This window comes from Podarcis gaigeae (genome assembly GCF_964106915.1).
Source record: "Podarcis gaigeae genome assembly, chromosome: 1".
Taxonomy (NCBI): domain Eukaryota; kingdom Metazoa; phylum Chordata; class Lepidosauria; order Squamata; family Lacertidae; genus Podarcis; species Podarcis gaigeae.
Window position 1 is genome coordinate 100,756,123 of NC_139678.1, and position 19,844 is coordinate 100,775,966.

General features: G+C 40.9%; 1 protein-coding gene and 1 long non-coding RNA gene across 11 annotated transcripts in view; both read right to left on the reverse strand.

Moving 5' to 3' along the window:
* ZEB2 (zinc finger E-box binding homeobox 2) overlaps positions 1-19,844 on the reverse strand; it is a 164,750-nt gene that overhangs the window by 91,160 nt on the left and 53,746 nt on the right. The gene's annotated exons all lie outside the window — the stretch shown is intronic.
* LOC310833862 lies at positions 8,646-13,489 on the reverse strand. The gene is made up of 2 exons (XR_014558970.1): positions 10,044-13,489; positions 8,646-9,871 (listed from the first exon to the last, which is right to left on the reverse strand). It is a non-coding gene; the product is annotated as an uncharacterized lncRNA (long non-coding RNA).

Below are 19,844 nucleotides of genomic sequence, written 5' to 3' on the forward strand. Positions count from 1 at the left end.
CTACTTTCTTTGATGTACTGTCTTATTGGAAACCTAATTTGCTTTCAACCTCGGAGACAACACATAGCATAAGTTTGTGTGACTAATTTTCTTGGAAATGTGAGTAATTAGAAATAAGGGACCATCTCCCTAAGCCAGGGAATGGACAGTGTTTCAAATTCAGAATAAATGTTTGCACTGCGAGTTATTTCCTCTCCTCCTTTGAGCTGTCTGCTACAAAAGAGAACTAGAGAAAGAGAGAGAAGCACGCAAGGCTCTGTGCAGGCAAGAAGAAGAAAGAACATTGGCCCCCGTGTAAACGGCAAACTACTACAGCGAAGTACAGAAAGGTTTATTACCTGAGGTGAGCACTCCCGGGGCTCCCGAAGTATAAAAGCATTAGGCGTATGTTCTGAGCAAGTAATAAAAATCAATAAACAGGAACCCCCCACCTGTGCTATGGCCCCAGTGTTAGGTTTTATACATGTAGTAATAGTGCATATCGGTTTTCACCCACCCTTCTCGTTCTAGCTTATTCCAAGACCTACGGCCACCGGAGGGATTGCTGGAGCAACACCATTCATTCCCCGGAGTTGTCTAGATGCCAGCTCCATTGCATCATTGTCAGTTTTATTCTATCTACAACTGGACAAGGCGGCAGCCCCGGCTCCTATCCACCCACTCAGCACTGCAACAATTGGAAACTGTGTTCTGCTGCTTAAAGAGTTTACAAGCCCTCTGAAAGAAAACAGAACAGTTGCATATTAATGCGTGCGACAAGCCCCCTGAAAGATCACATAATAGAGAGCCGGGGGGGGGGAAACCAGGCTGGGGGTGGGGTGGGGGGTTGCGGGAGTTGAAGGGGGGGAGTGCAATGAATATGTGATGCTGTCCAGCTGCTGCGGAGTGCATCTCAGCCCGTTATGTTTTAAAATAAATTCACAATAAACATCGATATTCCAAATGTATCGAGTTTCTGCAGCAACTGGGCTCTCTAATTGCTATGAAGTATAGCTAGCACAGGTCACCGGTTGTTACACTGGTGTAGTGGTATTTGCTAAAATCAAAGTCTGCAGAGGCAGTATCTCTGCCAGGTTACAAAAATAACTACTAAATCACACTTACATTATAATTAAAGAGAATGCCCCCAATAAGGCAGGAAGGAGTGTGAGCGTAAACCTTTGCCATATATCTTTTTGCTGTTCATTAATCTATGGAAATAAGGGTGGCAGGTTTATTTAAATACCACGGGAACCATGGAAATTAGTTACTTTTCATTTTTTTATTTTTTAAAAAATCAGGAAACGATGTGTGATGTTTCATCTTACGGCCTTCTGTATGTGTGTTGATTTTTTTTTTAAAGAAGAGTAAGGCTTCTAATTATGATCCAAAGATGACCATTGCTCATTTTGGCCAGTAATAAGAAACATTTGAGTGTGGGAGCTTTGATAGTGAAATAAGCATGATCTGAGTGTAGTTTCCTTTCATGAAAGGGAAGGGGAAAGAGAGAAAGAGAGAGAGAGAGAGAGGCTCCAGAATGGCTATAGCTTTAATAGAGCAGAGAAAAGGAAGGCCCTTGACTGTGACCCCATTCCCCCCTCTCCAGCAAAAAAGAGAGAGAAAAAGAGAGCTTTATCTATCAGAGGTGGCCTCTGATAGGGCTCACACCACGGAAGTATCAATTGTGAGTACTTAAAGCCCCATCACTCCGGAGCATAAAAATAGAATAAAGTTGTGCAGCAAATGGGAAATTATGATATAACTCAAGTGCAGCAACAGGCAGCATGAATAACCTGAACATTCTCCAGACTTTAGTCCTCCTCCCCCCTCCTCGCCACACAGACACCCTGCTGTCACCACCGCCTCGCTCAGCCACTACAGGCAAGGACAAATGCAAAGTGCATTTGCAGCGAGTTACTTCCACCGAGGTGTTACTATCCACAAACTTTTTCAGTGACATCTTCCGAGACAAACGTTGCGCGAAAGCTGGAGACATTTTAAGCAGCGGAAACCGAGCGAGGCAGCTGAAGTTGCGAACAGCTGGCATTCAATAGATAATTTAAGGAAAAGTGACCCTTCTGTATGATTTTTAACTAAGGAACTGTCAGGCCCCATTACTTTCAATAGGGATGGCCACCGTGGAAATAACTTTATACAGGGGTATTCCATTAGTGTAGTTTTCTAAAGTGTGGCTTTTTGAAAGCTGGCGAAGTTAGCGTAGCTTTTTCTGAGGGGCCGCATTCGGAAATCGCACTAGGGAAACAGGTGCTGATTTGAAATCAGTCAAGGTGCATTATTGGGGAATACAAATCCAAAGCTGGAGATAAATGATGAATGCATAACCAACACTGCCCTTTCTCAGAATTTAAAATATAGTGGCATATTTATTATTATTTTTTAAAGATATTCCTGGTAAATATCCTGGCCTGCAACACCTGAGAGAGATATTTTTTAGGACTCACCCCGTTCCCTTGACTTTAATTTTTTAAAAACTGTTTTGATATTGTATTTTAAAATTATTGTAAGCCACCCTTGGTGGGAAATAAATCTAAATTTAAAAAATGATAACAGCTATGTTATTCTGTGTTAAAATGCAAAGCCTTCTTGTTAAGATATGTAACCAAAGGGAAAGGGGGGAAAGGATGAGAATAAAATATGAGAGAGAGAGAGAGAGAGAGAGAGAGAGAGAGAGAGAGAGAGAGAGAGAGGACCAAGTACAGCAACGTTATGCTACACATAGTTCAGGTTCCAATCCGGTGTTCTAACCCTAAAGCCTAGTGTTGCTAGATGTCATGTTATCATCATAAGGCTGACAACATGACCACTGTTTCATGACTTGGCAACTTCCGTTACTTTTCTTACATTGCTGCCCTTTTCTTACATTGATGCAGACACCTTGCACAGGCTTAAAGTAAATACTTTTAGAAATTATTTAGCAGCTTTGGAGTAGAACCCAGACATACTTAAGCCACATGCTGATAGAGCTACATTTGATTTATGTCAGATAAGTTACTGAGATGGGCTTTACATTGTCCCTCAAAGGGAACCCTTTGGGCGTGCTGTTTCATCTGTGTGGGGCTGGACAGGGGACATGATGTGAGATCTGGACTACTTGACCTTTTCCTTCTAATAAGTCCTGACCAGGCTGAAATGGAATCCTGAATAAGAATAGCAAGACAGCCTAATACCTGCTCAAACAAGAGATTCCTGCAGTGCGACTTGACATGTTAGCGCTAAAACAAATGTGTAAGTAGCACCCACAAAAAAGGGTGTCGTGTGTTGGGGTTCATACTTCAATAGATCCTGTTTCATGAATTAAATTTTGCTAATTCCTCCTCCATTGTTGGGACTAGGGAGGGAGCCGGCTCATGGGGTTAACAGAAATAAGCATATTTTTACTTTATTTATTTTTCTTAACAAATTGTACACCTCAGCTATATATGTGTGTGTGTGTGTGTGTGTGTGTGTGAGAGAGAGAGAGAGAGAGAGAATAAATACAAGATGCAACAATAATAAAACGACCATTACAGTCATACCAAACAAAATGGGCTAAACTGAAATGAATCAAAAAGACAGCCACAGAATAAAACAAAAAGGAATAACTTGAAATGAAAGTGGAATAGCTTTAGCCCTGTTCAGAGGTCCAATCACCTCAAAACCCTTTTTAATCACACAGACAGTCCGCACAAGTAGAATCAGCTCTAGACTTTTGTCCTTAAACTCATGGAGGGTTCTCAGCTGGGTACAGATGATATATTGGAAAGGCCTTCTGCACCATGGATTCTGCACCATGGCCTCATTTCTCCTCATATGTTTGCTTATACATAAGGAGACCAAATGCCCAATAGGGCTACTGTCTTTGCTACTGGCTAAAAGTAAGCAGAGATTGTGTCAGGAATATGTCTCTTGGAAAGCTTTGAAATTTTGGGTGTCACAGATGGCGGGTGGGATGGGGTGGGGGGGGACAGCACCCCTGTATTTGTACACAATATTTTTGGCGGTGGAGAAAAAAAATAGTTTTGCACATGCAGGACCTTGGGATATTTTTGTTTCATGCCATTTAAAAGTAAAAACCATGATCTTGAAATGATCCCGGAAGCAAACTGGCAACCAATATACCTGTTGCAAGATCAATGTGATATGATATGAAAGACTTGCTTCAGTCAGAACCCTGGCAGCTATATTCTGAAATGAATAAAGCTTCTGGACTGTCTTCAAGGACAGCCCCAAATAAAGTACACGACAGCAGTCTAATCTGGAGTTACTGGAGCATTAGAGACTTTAAGCATAGAAGTAGCAAGGTCTTACCAAAACAAATGTATGCAGAAGACTTACCAAATTCAAGGGGCTTTACTTCCTAGCCAGGATGCTCAGAAACACACATTTACATGCACCAGATCAAATTCCCTTCACATATAAGCTGCCACAGAGATACTACTGCAGTCTCTTTACAGACAATAATGTAGGACATTTTAGACAAGTCCTCTCCTAACTGTTAACATGAGAGAAGTCAGGTTTAACCCTTGACTTCCAATCTGTTATGATGGCTAGGCCACATTTTGATGTATTTGCTGTATATACCTAAAAGCCTGAATCTGGCAACCATAATACTTTTCATGTGAAACAATCCTATTGAATCAACAGGTATACTGGCACTGATTTATATTATTCAATGTGACTGAAAATAGGTAACTCCTGCCCCAAGACAGGATATCATTTAAAGAAATAAAGATTTATACTAATAGTGACAACCCTGTAAATAAAAGTCAACTAATTTGACAACAAAGCTGAGACTTATAGGTATCATAGAATGGCCTTTACTAAACACTATATTACAAGCAATCATTAGCCCAGCTATAAAAAGCTTTAAATACTAATGCATTTTTTTAAATTTTCTCTTATATCCTAAACAAGTAATCAATGCACATTAATAAACATAATTGTTTTTTTGGCATTTGTCCATTCAGTTGGTTCACTTTGTCAGCTCCAGCAAACACATCGGTAAAATTCAGTAACCACAACACACAAGGAGGGAACACCATCAATGCCTTCTGCAATATTGCATAATGTATTGAATTACTCAGCTGATCCCACTGTTGGCAGATGGAAACCTCTGAGGTTTGCCATATTGTTTTCTCATGCCATGCGTGTTTGGAGCAATGCTTGGGATGCCTCGTGGCTGATTCACACAACCAAAATCAGCTGGCTTCAAAATTCTAAGCATACCAAGATCCCTGAATTTTCGAGTGCATTTTCCTGCATCTCCCAGATAGCCAATGGCTGTGTGAAGAGGCTTCTAATCTGCAAATGTTATTCTAGTCTCAAGTACCCATGGGGAGGGGGAGATGAATGAAGTTGCCTTTGATAAGGTGAGTTGACAAGATAAGCCAGAGAGTTGCTTTTTAAAAGCAAATATGTACAGAGTCAATGAATACTGTCGTTATACCAAGTCCTACGAAGTAATCATCAGTGCCTGGTCACTTGTAAACACTTCCTTTAGTTTTTTGTGATCTTTTGCTAAAGGATTATAATTAGCAGGATTTTTTTGTGCTTCATCTTCTAGTCAGTACACCAGTTCCACCTTATCCTAGGCCGTGTTCACACTAGGTGGTAAATCCTGTATCAGCACTACACTACGTCACCACATACCAACCTAGCATCTTCTAAAGCACCCATCTCTCTGACACGCTAGTTGTCAATGTAGTGGAATATTCTTTTAATGAATTAGTAATCCATCGTGTGAATCCCCACTGAAGTGATACACTGAAGACAGAGTAGGGGCGATGAGGCCTGAGTGGCTAAGTTCCAAGCAAGACCATGTAGTGGCCTTTATGTCACTGCCTTGCTGTTTGCTAAGGGTTTCGTGGCATTCACTCATAGGTAGGCTGTAGGATTTGCCTCAGGAATTGCAGTGCTGTGAGGTCACATCCACACCTTACATTTAAGGCCCATGGCTTCCACCAAAGAATGCTGGGAACTGTTGTTTGAAATCTGACCATCTAAAAATATACTTTTGACTGAAGAGGAGATGGATCAGAGAAGACCCTTAAAGGAACAGCTTACTGGTGGTTCTCCTACTGCCAGCTTCTGTACTAGTGACCCGATAAACCCCCAAAATGAAAGTAAGCTACTCAAGAGAAACTAGGCAGATCAGTAATTCCTCCTAACACTACTATTTGTTGAGTCTCAAGGTAACTGTAAAAAAATTACTTCTACCTGGTCAGTTGACTCTACAGAAGGAAACAAAAGGAAGAAAGGTCCAGTGACAGAAATGGAAACTCCCTATGCAAAACGCTTTGTCACATGAAGGAAATATATTGCAATTACTGAAATATGAGTAGCATAGGAAGGCCAAAATGGTATCTTCCTTTGATGTGCCAAAAAATATGTGAAAATGTGAATAAAAGGTAACTTATTCAGTGTCAGTCTTACATATTTATAGTTTAAAAATTAGTCAAAGTTTATGTCCTGAGGTTGCACCTACAGGAAGCCAGATGTGTGCCTTCTGCATGTGACCTAAGACAGGCCTGAAGCAAAAACTAGATAATTTCTCGCTCATACTCTACACCGTCGATTGCGGCGGCTTTCTGAGGTGAGAGAAACTGACAGCACTAACTCTCCAGGGCAGAACTTTCCAGTCAAGTGGATCAACGGACTGAAAATCTCTTATGAATAGTCATTAGGCCTTCATTACAAACCCCTCACAACCCAGTTCTCTTTTCGCAACCAAATGCCTTTTGTCATCTTCACAAGGTGCATCATTTAATTACCAATTGATTTCTTTATATATGACAACATGTCAGATAGCAAAATACAGTGTATCTCCCTTAGGGGAAGAAGTCTGTTAACTATCAGCATGCCAGCTTACTGAATTTAGCTGTAAGACAGTTATTCCCTCTACTGTGCTCCCCCCATTTTTATTCCAAGAAAAAGAAACCCTAGCGTTCCAAACCTCCCAAGTTTTAAAATTAAAGGTAATAAAGGAGGGGAAGAGGTGGAGCAAAACTGGAAAGTTTCGTGAGATGGTGGTGCACAGAACCTTTCAAACTGCAGCAAAACTGCAGCAAAACAACAACAACAACAAAAACCCTCACAAAAAGTCCCTATGTTTTAGGTCTGTTGTGACACAAATGTGTCTGTAGTGTGTGTGTGTGTTTGTGTGTGTGTGTCCTCTCTCTGAATACACACTTGTTGGTATCTGCACACTTCTATACACTCAGAATGCCCTGAACACAATTATTCTTATTTAGCATTCGTCCAGCTTCTGACTTCGCTCGCACGCTGAATCTTCCCCTTCACAACTGTCGCCTGATAATCAAGCCAGTGCTGTATTAATAAGCTGTATAATAAGGGAATTTCAGAAATGTACAGGACTATTATACCGTAACAATAAAACCTCAAACTGAGTAAACCAGAGCGGCGTTGAAGGTAGGCGTTTGGAAAAGAATGAAACCAGTGTTACAGTAATGCCCTCCATTGTATGCCAGTGTAAATGCCTGCTTCTTTCATACACAGAAGCCACATTACATGAGTCCGAAATGTTCTCAGAGCATCACTGTGACTGGTTGTGATAGAACCTGGCACGGGCAAGCACTGAAAGCTGACATTATACTGTAGGATGTGCTGCAGGTGTGCGGGCCTGCGAACGTGCTCTAATTACATATTTTCCTGCAGAGCAACAATTAAGGTCGCCAAAATAATTGCCAGTTTCTTAATCCCTCTCTAACAAGACTGACATAAGGAACGGTTTATTTTTCTCTGGTTATTTGGAAAGCATTCCTCAAGATTTTGGTTCTTCCATCACGCTTCATCAAAACCTAATTCTTAGGTTCCAGTGTGTGATTATACCCATTGTTGTTGTTTTTCCTCCCTCTTAAAGCCTCTGTGAATTCGATTGTAACTAAAATTGTGCAGAAAAATGGGCAGTGCTTCACACAGCACACTGTTCTAACATTTCATCTGGTTTAAAAAGGGGGGGGGTGCATATTTGCCTCTTGTAGGTTAGAGAATCTGATCCACACTTCAAACAACCTTATTACAACTTAGAAAGATTTTTTTTTGGATCTGGCATTTAGCACATCGAATATTCAAGAATGCCCAGGACCTGGCCTGAACCTCTCTGTTTCAAACAAATTTTGTCAAGACTGTTAGCCATATTCCTTGCAACTATTAAGTTTTCTCTGTGCGGTGGCTGTTTATTTCTTTAAGTTCCTGATAACAAAAAGAAGAAAAAACATCTGAGGCAAAAAAAAAGCATGTGCTCAGTTGCTTATAGTTTCAAACTGCATTGGGTTACTATATATTACAGGGCCGGATTTAATGTTTTGAAACTAGTATTTAAAGCACACAAAGGCTCAGGATTGAAATACATGAAAGAGTGCTTTTTCCAATATGTACAGGCCTGTGCCTTGTTGGGGTCCTACCTTTTGCTACAGGTATGTTTTGCAATTACTTAGGACAGGGCTTTCTCTGCAGTGGCTCCCTGACTGTGGAACTGCCTCCCTTTGGCAGTTCAATCATCCCCATCATTGGCAATCTTTCAGCATCAGCTGGAGGCACTTTTACTCAGTCAGTCTGAGTATTAATGGGGGCCATGTCAGACATCAGAATGCTACAGAATTATTAAGCTGTTTATTGTACATAATGTTTTGATTCTGATTTTACAATTTTTTTGCTGTAGCTTATGGATTCTTTATTATGATCTGTTTGGACAAAGGATAGCATAGAAATAAAAATAATAAATAAAAATGTTTGTGGTCCCCGAACTTCACACCCTGCTACAGATCACTTGAAAATGGCTGATGGTCTTGATCAGGGGTAGGCAACCTAAGGCCCGTGGGCCGGATGCGGCCCAATCACCTTCTCAATCCGACCCATGGACGGTCTGGGAATCAGTGTGTTTTTACATGAGTAGAATGTGTGCTTTTATTTAAAATGCATCTCTGGGTTATTTGTGGGGCATAGGTATTCATTCATCCCCCCCAAAAAATATAGCCCAGTCCACCACATGGTCTGAGGGATGGTGGATGGGCCCACGGCTGAAAAATGTTGCTGACCCCTGGTCTTGATGGACCACTTATTGTTTTTTTCTGCCTGTTGTAATGTGGTGTGCTAGATTCTGTATTATTTTTAATTGGTTTTTATTGCTTCTTTTATTTCTTACATTGCATTTTATAGCGTTGCCGTTTGAATTCCAACATAAAATGCAACAATAAATAATAAGGGGCAATATGAGAAATGAAAGAAGCAATAAAAACACAATTAAAAATCAATACGAATACTTAACATGCTGCACCCACCGTTCCCCGCCTCTGCTCCCCCTTTACAAACACCCCTCAGGCCACCTGAATGAAGTTCACAGACCACTGGTGGTCCACAGTCCACAGTTTGGTAACCCCTTCTCTATAAGGTCGCTGTGGCATCTGTTAAATTTGAAGTAAGTGGTAACTCAAACACAGATTCACTACTGATGCTAATGGATGCAGACACGTATACCAACTGAGCCTAAGAGCTTGTCCATCCTCCCATTTGTGCCGTGCCTAGCAAGCATGGTTAGAGCCATGTTGTGCTGGACCCATACTTTCTAAGCATGGGCCTGAGTGGTTTTCCCCTTGCCCCGCTCCTTTATAAGGCAAGACCTACTCTTCAGCGATAGATCAGAACAAATGTCAATCTGGGGGAACCCCGAGTTGCCATTTGCTCCGATTGAGCACTAAAGAGCATTTTCCCCAGGGAAACAAGAGGGAGTGTGGATAAGCCCTAAAAGAGGCTCTTGGTGCTGGCACCGGCTCTCATACTGTCATTTAGTAAAGCAGTCAGAAAAAGTTATATGAATCAGGCCAACTTCACCCACATCAAATTGCCTCTCAGAAAAGGTGAGCTTGTAAGTGTACTGACCAGTGGCGTAACGTAGGGGTGCAGGGGGGCTGCCCGCACCGGGCGCAACATCTGGGGGGGGCACTTGCACTCGCAGCTCTCTGCCCCCTGCTAAAATCCATGGGTTAGGGGGCACAAATTACTTGCCTTGCCCCGGGTGCTGACAACCCACGCTACGCCACTGGTACTGACTCCTGAAGATGAGACTGTGTGACTCCAAAGCCCATTGGAAGCTAGAAACAGTCTTTGCATTAGGTCTTTGACAACATAGCTCAAGATCTGGAACATCGTTGCGTTTCTTTATGTCAGGTCTTATTGGGCTACTTCCCACACTAATTACTTTCCCTCAGAGATGCTTAAAGTGTGCAACTGAAAATGTAGAGTGCGAATGTGGCAAACACATGTTTGCAAATATGTGAATCACACACACATACTCATTCAGGAATCCTGACTGGCTGTGTCTCCCTTTTGAGTTATGCTCTGTGGAACATGCCTTTATCAGAATGAACTGCATCTGTTCCAAGCATACAACCAGGTGATGGAGGTGAGACTAAGCTGAGGTGATCTGTGTCAACTTCTGCCCAGAAATTCAGGTTCACAGCACCGTCACTTCCTCTTCGGGTCAAATCAGTCAACCGTTTTTTAAAAGTCTTATTTTCAAATCTACTTGCCTTTTTTTTTTTTTTTTTTGGACCCTTGGTTGAATTTGCACAAGTTGACTGAACACACGCACAGAGATTTGCAGAGCAAATTAAATCTCTTGTTCGGATTCCTGATCAGAGAAGCTCTCATTAGAATTTCTTCAAATTAAACAGTGTACAAGTAAGAATGCGATGCGTTCTAAACAAAGGCCCTTCTGAGGAACTGGAGGAAACAAGTACAGTACTGAAATGGAGCCATTATTTGCCATGAATCTCACCACCCCACCCATTAACCCATAATGACAAAAAAACCAAGGCCCTAAAGGGATAATTTGAGCTAGCTTTTAGATGAAGGGCAAGGAAGATGACGAAGGACTGTGGATGGGGGTGGGGAGAGAATGTCACATTTATAGCGCAATCTTATGCACATCTACTCAGATGTACATAACACTGAGTTCAATGAGGCTTATGCCCAAGTAAGTGTGACTGCCAATATGGGTCCCTCCAGATGTTGGACTCCCATCAGCTCAGGAGATGATAGTGGAATGGTAGTCACCAATGTATATGATTGTAGGCCCATTTCCTTAATCTAGTACTAGAACAATTGACAAGCTCCCAGATAGGCTGCTGTGTCACCAGTAGGAGGAATAGTTCTGTGAGTATCTAAAATAATTGGAGGACTTCCTAGGTGTTGCAGTCTATAGACCAAAATCTTTAACCTGAGTTGGCATGCAATTTTGATTGCTCATGGAAAAGAGATCTGTCATAACTGAATTGTAAAGCTTTTCTTTTCCAAAGAGAACCTGGTTCCGAACATAACAACTGAGCATGTATGAAGGCATGGGGACAGTTGACATGACTGAGACAAGGCACAGCAAAATCTTGCTTTATGCCAGAAGTAGATTTGCTTGATGTGCAAAATAATATTCAAATATCAGAACATATGAGCATTAAGCGAAAGAAGTCAAACTTGCTTGGGTAATTGTTGGCAACTGGAAAACTTTGCTCTGAGCACATTGAAAACGAACTGTTACAGTCCAATTGCCAGTTTTAATCCCAGTGATTTAGACAGGCACTGCCCGTCAGCATTACATATTTAACAAGAAGTCGTGATTATAAACCTCTGCTTAGTAGTGCAGGTAAAAGTCCGCTTTTGGAATACATGCTTCACCCACAAAGCCATCAAACGAGCTCCTTTGACTCATAGCACATATTGACAATTTTTCTACTCTATTTACTCTTCCTCACCTATATGCCACCCTTCATTTTCACCTGTATGTTCACCCTTTTCCCAGAGCTACGCAGAGCTGCTAGTCGTCTGCTTTCTTCCTTTAGCTTTCTGCTTCATGTGAAGAATCAACAGAGATGAACATTTTCTAGCCATTCCAAAAAAAATATCAAAAAGTTCTTTGATTTTTTTGCCGTTCCACCCCTGGCATCTGACAACATTAATAGAAATCTTGGGGGTTAGAAACAAAAAGAACATAGCACATCATTTGCCTTTTAAAAATAAAATAAGATAGTTTGCTTGGGTAATATTTAAAAGTGCAAGGAAAGAGACTAATGAAGCTGTCTGGTAGCTGAAAGCAAGGATCTGCTTTAGTGTGTCCCCATCACATCTCTTCCCTTTCCCCTGCCCAAAGTTGAGTGTTTCAAATCAAGTTCCTAAAATGATGTAATCTAGCTTGACAAAAACTACTGAATCTTCTGAAGTGCTGAGCCCTCCAGTCTCATAGAAGTTAATAGGGAATTTGGCTTCTAAAGAGTTCAGATGTTCTGCCATTTTTATTAGCTTGCCCCTAGGCATCAGTAAATTATGAAAAAACTAAGCCCAAATATATACCTTTAGTCTTCTCACATTTGTGTGGGGTATGGAACTATAATGCAATATTGGGATGCGCACATTTTTTTTAACAGTGGAGGGTTAAAAATTGTGTTGGATAAGTGCTTTCATTAAAGCTAATAAGCAGCATTTATCTCTCTGCATTAAAATGGTGGATTAAAAATCATTCATCTATCAGATCCTCCCATGAAATACACAGAAAGTTTTAAAGGAATTTTAAAAAAACAGTTATTGATTAAAACCCATGCTCAGAGATGAAAAATATTAAGAAAATTAGTGACTGCAAATCCAATATAGAAAATATGGAGGATTTTTTTGGGGGGTGGGGAATCACATGAGAATGATCCAGCCAGCATAACTCTGCAGATGATCAAAGCCAATCTTGAGTACAATTATTTTTTTTTATCAGTTCACCTTCTAAACAGTATTTCAGTAGATTTCCTTTCACACAGTGATATTTGTAATAAATGTTCTGCCTTTGTTTTAAAGTCAGTCTGTAGAAAGATGACATCAGCTTAGCAAACAATAAAGTGCCTGTAATATTGTCTCTAGAGGGCTGTTACATTTACTTTGTAGCAGTAAAATTCAATTTTCAAAAAAACACTACATGAATGATGTTAGGTTATTAACCCTATCACCACCATAAAACATCATCTTTGTATGCCGAATGTAGGTCACTATCTGGAAGCCATAAGTTGCTTTTTGTTAAATAATCCATTTAAGCTGCTTTCCTTGCCTACAGCCTGGGTTGTGTCTCTTCAGTGGGTTTTGGGAGGTGGAGATATTCTAGCCTTGATTCACAAAGCTCCTAGGAAGCAAACACACTGGTATTTTTTATTTTAAGATGCTCTTCTTTCTTAGTTTTGGATTTTTACACTTAGTTCTGAAAAGTAACTCCCATTGTTGCTGGAGTCCCCCTTTCCAGTGCAAGGAAACTGCTGCAGATCAGCTTGTGCTCCTGAGAATTCCTTCATGTCTTAATGGAAGGTAAGCTTAGGAAACATGCCAGCAGGCACAATATCAGTGATCAATGTGCTTTAGGATAGCCAATTTCTAACATGCAGGTTTTGGCACTTGTATTGGGTTTCTAAATTATCTCAGCGTAGGGTCAGTGAGATGTGGGAACAAACCTTTTTACAAGAGCACAGTTGAAACCTAAAGTCCAGGGGTATGCAGGGCACATGACTTTGCAGGAAAGAGGATTTGCATACCTGGCAAAGCTACGAAAATATTCCAAATACTTTTTTGTTTTGTTTTTTAAGTGTGATGTGTCTGAAACCTATTAGTAAGCAAAGGGTTAACTAGTTAAACTTCTACAGCACCCCCCCCCCCAGTAAACTCTCTCCAATAGCAGACAATAAGTAAAAGAAGTGCTGGTTATCCATTTTTAAAGGGATGGGGTTGGGTTTTTTAAAAGAAGAAGAAGAAAAGGGAAAGAGGATCAAACACCTCAGGCCAACAAAAGGTTGTGTCAGAGGACCTTCAATCACAAACCTCCTTCAACAAGAGATCTCCTAACCTTCCAGAGCAGTAACCCAGGCAGCGCAGCTAAAAAGTCCCCTGACATAAAAAAAAGAACAAAAGCCCCAGAACAGAGGTATTTATTGTTATGCACACTCCTCTTTTTTATTTATTTTTTATTCAGGCTTCTTCCCCCACCCCAGAGAGGGGGAAAAAAACTTTCTTTGCATAAGCTATTGGTGTGGGAAGTAATAGTGTTGAAAAGAAAAGCTTCCTTCTCACATTGCGAACCTCCTAGGTTGTGCGGATTGTGTACAAGGAACACCTGAAGAACGATGAGGCGAAGTTCAAAAAAGAAGTTCGAATCTATTTCGGGGGGTGGGGGGTGGGGAGACAGCAAACGCAGAAGGATGAAAACAGTAAATGTATCTTGAACACACATTTTTATCCCCACTCTACTTTTTTTTCCCTTTTGAAAATGAGCCGAGTTGTCTGTGCACAAAGAATGTAAATTATTTGCCTTTACAGTGTCAGGTCTTGGAGGTATCTTAACAGCATGGAAGAATTTTCCACTTAAATGTAAATTATTAACAAGTTGGAATTTTCATTTGTTTTATCTCCTGATGTGCAATCTAAATAAATAAATGGCACCGTTTACAGGATTCGCCACCCACTTTCCCTGCACTTGGAGGGACATATTTTATAAACAAGCTTCCTTGGCTTAAATAGGGGTGGCACATCAGATCATTCATTCCTGCATCACTTATCTTTGTCTCTGCACGTCTGAGGGTACCCTCCCTTCCCCTTTCACTAAAACAAATTTACCTCCGGTACTTCATCAAATTTTGCTATGTAATATCGCTAAATAAACATCACAGTGGTTTATTCATAAAATATTCATCTTTCAAAATGTTCCATCCCATCTTCCCCTCCTGGGTTTACCTATGTTTACAAATATGTAAGCCTTGTTAATGTGCCTTGGCTGGGGAATCATGAGAAGTGACCCTCCTTCAGGCAGAAGCCTGCGATGGAAGGAGTGTATTATTTCAGCTGGGGAGAACAGCAAAGCTCCGGGATGATACTGATTGATTAAGACCAGATGGATAGCCACACATAGGTGTGACGAAAATAGAAACATATTGCAAACATCCCAAGTATTGAGGTTGGGGAGGTGTGCGGATCCTGCCCTACCTTATCTGCCTCCTGACAGGTTCTAGAATTTAAGAATGTTAATGGCCACACTAACTCGCATTCGCCTGTAGTTTGGTGACACTAACCGCAATGAATCAGGCACGAAGTTATGTTTCAAAAATAAATCCCGGTCCCCTCCCCAATCCACACACACTCCTCATCAAAAAATGACAGCTGGTGTACTACTAGGGGTGGGGGGGGGAGGAGAGAAGGAGACATACTCTTATTTGTCCTCAAATTAATTCACCGGGGCTGATTCCACCCATTTAAATTTATATGTGCATAACCTCCCCCCCCCCCCCGCCATGCCAGAGAAAACTTTTTACCAACAGCCAGAGCCCACATCCTCACCCTGAAATTAAACTTTCTGAAACCACAGAATGGAATAAGTGGAGAATTAGTGACCTCTGGTTTAGAAAAGAATGTTTCATTGATACCGTCTTGGCTTTTATGTTTATTGGCCATAAATTGACTGACTCTCTCTCTCTCTGTAAGGCTTTGGTTGCTCTTCACAGAAAATAAAAGCTAATGGGCTGAATCCTGCTCACCTTACTCAGAAACACAGTGAATGGAACATGGCCGGGGGGGGGGACGGGGCGGGAGGAAGCTGCTCGCTATCTCCGCCAATTCATTGATGAAAATGCTAGTATGTTTGATGAGGATGTTGACCTATTAGTATCTAGTGCTCCTCCATGGCTTGGGTTACAACTTGCCACAATATTATTTGTGGGGGTTGGGAGTGGGGAGCTGGAATCTCACGTGAACCAAAGGTACCAAAACAAAACTCACATTATTTGAATTGGGGTTAAAATTTGAAGTGAAATGGAACTTGTGGAACTGCATTTGTGCCAAGCAATAGTACAAATTGGCTACTGGGCCGAGTTTCAATTGTTTACTCCTTCTTTCACAAATTTATTTTGATAGTGTGTGATGCGGTGCTTTGAAATTATTGCCCTGGGGCAAGGTATGGTGGTGCTGGTAATGACAATTTACAAATGTTCCAGTTGTACTGTTTACAAAAATTAAAGGATAATTTTAAAGTACACAAAACACAGCCCTGCATATTTATTACTCTTCTCAAGTTCTACAGAATTATTGGGCATTAGCTAGTGACAACTGGCTTTAGGAAGGGAGGGGTAGGAGGAAATCTTTGGAAGAAACAAGACTCCTAGTTTTTCTCTTTCCCCCCCTAAAACTTATGTTCTTCTCAGCAGGAAGCCTTAGTTCATGGTCTCCCTCACAGAGGCCTGAACCTATTACGTACATGCTATAAACATCCTCAGGTTTCACAGACAAACATTTGTCCATAAAATCTTGACTGGCATTTTCTGGAAGTAAAATACACACGTACACACACACACACGTGTGTGTGTGTATGTATGTGTGCATTAGCTCTGAAGCAACCCCTGATAGGTTTCTTTATATGTTACAGATAGTTAACATGCTTTCTTCTTGTGTCTGCATGAAATCTAATCCTTCTAGCTGAGAATTTGCTTAATCACAAAGGCTACAAATCACTGACTCCAAAATTATTCCGCTGAAGTTCCACTGAGGCTTTTTGAATTAATTTGAAACTATTGAGGATGTGGGCTGAAACTCAGCAACCTGATTTAACAGTTCAGGTAAACTGAGTTTGGCTTCAGCTGATGTGCAGCTTGATCCTATGCCTACGTTCTCAGATGTAGATCTCCCTGGGTTCCTACTGGGTTCAAAGGCACCTTTGACCCTCCCCTGCATGTTCCTGGAATGGCAGTCATACAACTTAATCTTGTGCAACTTTACTCAGCAGCGAAATTTACTGTTTTCGGTGAGATTTTACTCCCATGTAAGCATTTGTAGGACTGCAGGCTTTCCTGTAAATCGTTTAAACTGAAATATTTAGTCAACTTCAGGAGAGGAGAAAGTGGTGGTACTGTAATGTTCAAAGACATCTATTCTAAAATACATTTACAACCGAACTGGCAAGTATGCCAACAAGAAAAACATGTGTTTTTTTTTTTTAAAAAAAGCAGGAGGAATGCTTGGCATAACGATATAAAAATATTTGTCCAGTTTCCAAGCTGAAGATGACTTTATTTTCTTTATTTTACAACCCAGGTGACCACAGTTGTAAAGGCTTTCCTTTCTCTCTCCCCCAGCTGAGAAATAAAACCGGCTCATTTAAGGAGGGATCATTATTGTCAGAAGGATCTTTTGGCTTCGAGACTGTTTTCCACAAAGCTGAATTTCACCTCCCCATAGAATCTTGGAAGTTAAATTGGGAGAATGTTGCCCAAGACAAAGAAGAAGGAAAAGGCTTGTTTGGAATAAAGAAAACTGAAGCATCGTTATTTACACAATGGCACTAAAATACACAGGGCATTACTTCTTGACTTTTCTCTACAGGATCTACTTATTTATCTCCTGTGCATGTTAGGTTTTATACAAGAAATGTGTGTGTGTTTTTTAATTTATCAGTTGAAACATGCAAGTGAGATAGCAGCTTCATCTCATTTTATCTGTACTTGAAGGCCTCAGTATCAAGTTTTAAAAGAAGCCTGCACATTTTCGTCTCTGTGTGTGTGTGTGTGTGCTGCTTTCTCAATCACATTATACACATACCCTGAACCTAAGCATGTGCTCTCAGAAGTGAGTTCCACCAGTTTCAATGGGATGTGTTGCCAAGTAAGTCTGCACAGAATTGCAGCCTGTGGATTCTCCCCCAACCTCTGTTCCCTCTGTCCATGATGACCAACATCCAAATGGATGCAAACCCCCAGGGCAAGGAGCTTATGTTGGCCCATGGAATTATTTATTTATTTATTTTAAAGACCTATGTTTATCTTACAAACATATGGTCGCAAAAAAGGATCACAAAATACATGACATGAGCAACCATCTGTTGTAAGAAAAATACTGATTGAGGATCAACCTGGATAAATGGTGGCAGGTGAGGTTGGGAGTAGCTCCACTAGCACTGTGGTCTACCAACACTCTTGAAAGCACAGCTTGTGAATGGCCAGAAATGTTCTGCCAGGTCTTCTAGTAAGGACAATGGGACTTCCTCCAACCTTGACGGCCACTCAGTGGTGGTGTAAGTCACATGCTTTCTCCCACCTTGCCTTGCACCCAGCTCTCTGTTCAGTTTCAAAAGTGGTTTGCCATCAGCCATGGGACAAGGGTGGAGAGAAAAACACAAATCTATTGGTGCTGCTTACTCCTGCCCATTATTATATAGAGAGTGGTCATACCAATCTGTTTTGATGTTGATTCTTGGATTAATAACTCAAGATTGTGAATGCTGTCATGGATATTAATGGGCAGGTGCAAAAGCAGATGAACAGACGATAACCAAAAGTAAAAGTCCATCTCATGTGGACATAAAAAAATATATATAAACCTATGGCCAGGCATGGGCGGTACTAACCCCATGGATAAAATGAACTCTTTCTACTTCAAAACTGTAATTGTGAAGAGACTGGGTTATTGGAAACAAAAACTGTTTCTGATGTTATTTTCCTAAATATGTCTTAGTGCGCATGTGTCTTAACATCCATATCTCACCTTAAAGGATTATGCATGCATCTTTGCCCAGCTAAGAGCTTTGAAGCATGCCTCTTTTCTGAAAGACAGACCAATATAGCCCTTCCTGTATTCTAGTCTGTGTACACCTGAAAAAAGGAATATAAGAAGCAACCTTAAATCTCACTGATTTCGATATCACTTCCCTACATGTCAGATTTGCATTTTAGGGTACAAATAGTTCTGTCTCTCTTCACCCCAAACTCTTTGTTGTATGCACTAAGTCATTCCTTCCCTTTGAAAGGCAAATGTAAAAGTCTAATAATGAAGGAGGGATATTAGGACAGTATTTGGGAGAAGGGACATTGTGAAGTTTCTGTACAAACCAATCGTGGGAAGGTTTGCTCTTCTTCAGTGTGGTCTAAGCTTTCGTGTAGGGAATAAAAACAGGAAGTAGAGCCCCAAATAGTCGCCACTGCCCATTCATGTAACTATCAGTAGCAAATCATATGAAAGGACTGACTTTCTGGATGCTCCCACCTTATAATATTTGTAGATACAAGGTAACAAGCAAATTCAGCAGCAAGGCAAGGAGGCCAGACAGACTATGCTCCTCTCACTTTTTAAAACCAACCAATCCCAAGCTTCAAAGCAATTAACTCAATAAACAACAATCACAGGAATACAGGTAGGCTTCGAGGTGCTATTCACTATATTGCGTCTAAGATCACATGTAAAACTATCTGCCTGCATGACTATCCCTGGATGCAAACTTCTTGAGGTGGACAGGGAATGGTGTAACTGCAAGCCAGTTAGGTTAACATCTGTTCTGGGAAAACATGATCAAGGATAGAATTGCCAAGTGTATAGAAGAAGAACAGGTCTTGCTGAAGAAGAACCAGCATGGTTTTTAAAGGGTAAGACCTGACTAACTGACCATTTAGCATTTTTTGAGAGCGTTAATAACCATATGGGTAGGAGTCACCTAGTAGACACTGTCTACATAGACTTTCAAATAGCCTTTGGTAAAGTCCCTCACTAAAGATTCCTTAGTAAGCATAGAAGTCATGGGATAAGAAGCCAGGTCCTCTTATGAATCAGTAACTCATTAAAGAACAGGAAACTTGGAGTCAGAAGAAATGAGCAGTGCTCACAATGGAGGGTGTAGGAAGTGAGATTTCTCAAGCATCAATACTAGGACTGTTGCTTTTTTATCTTGGTCATATGTGGCATGGAATTAGGGACGAGGAGTCTTTTCTTTGCTGATAATACTAAATTGTTCAGGGTGGGTAAGAACAAAAAGGGAAAGGCGCTCCCCAAACTATATGGATAAGTGGCACCTGAAATAGCAG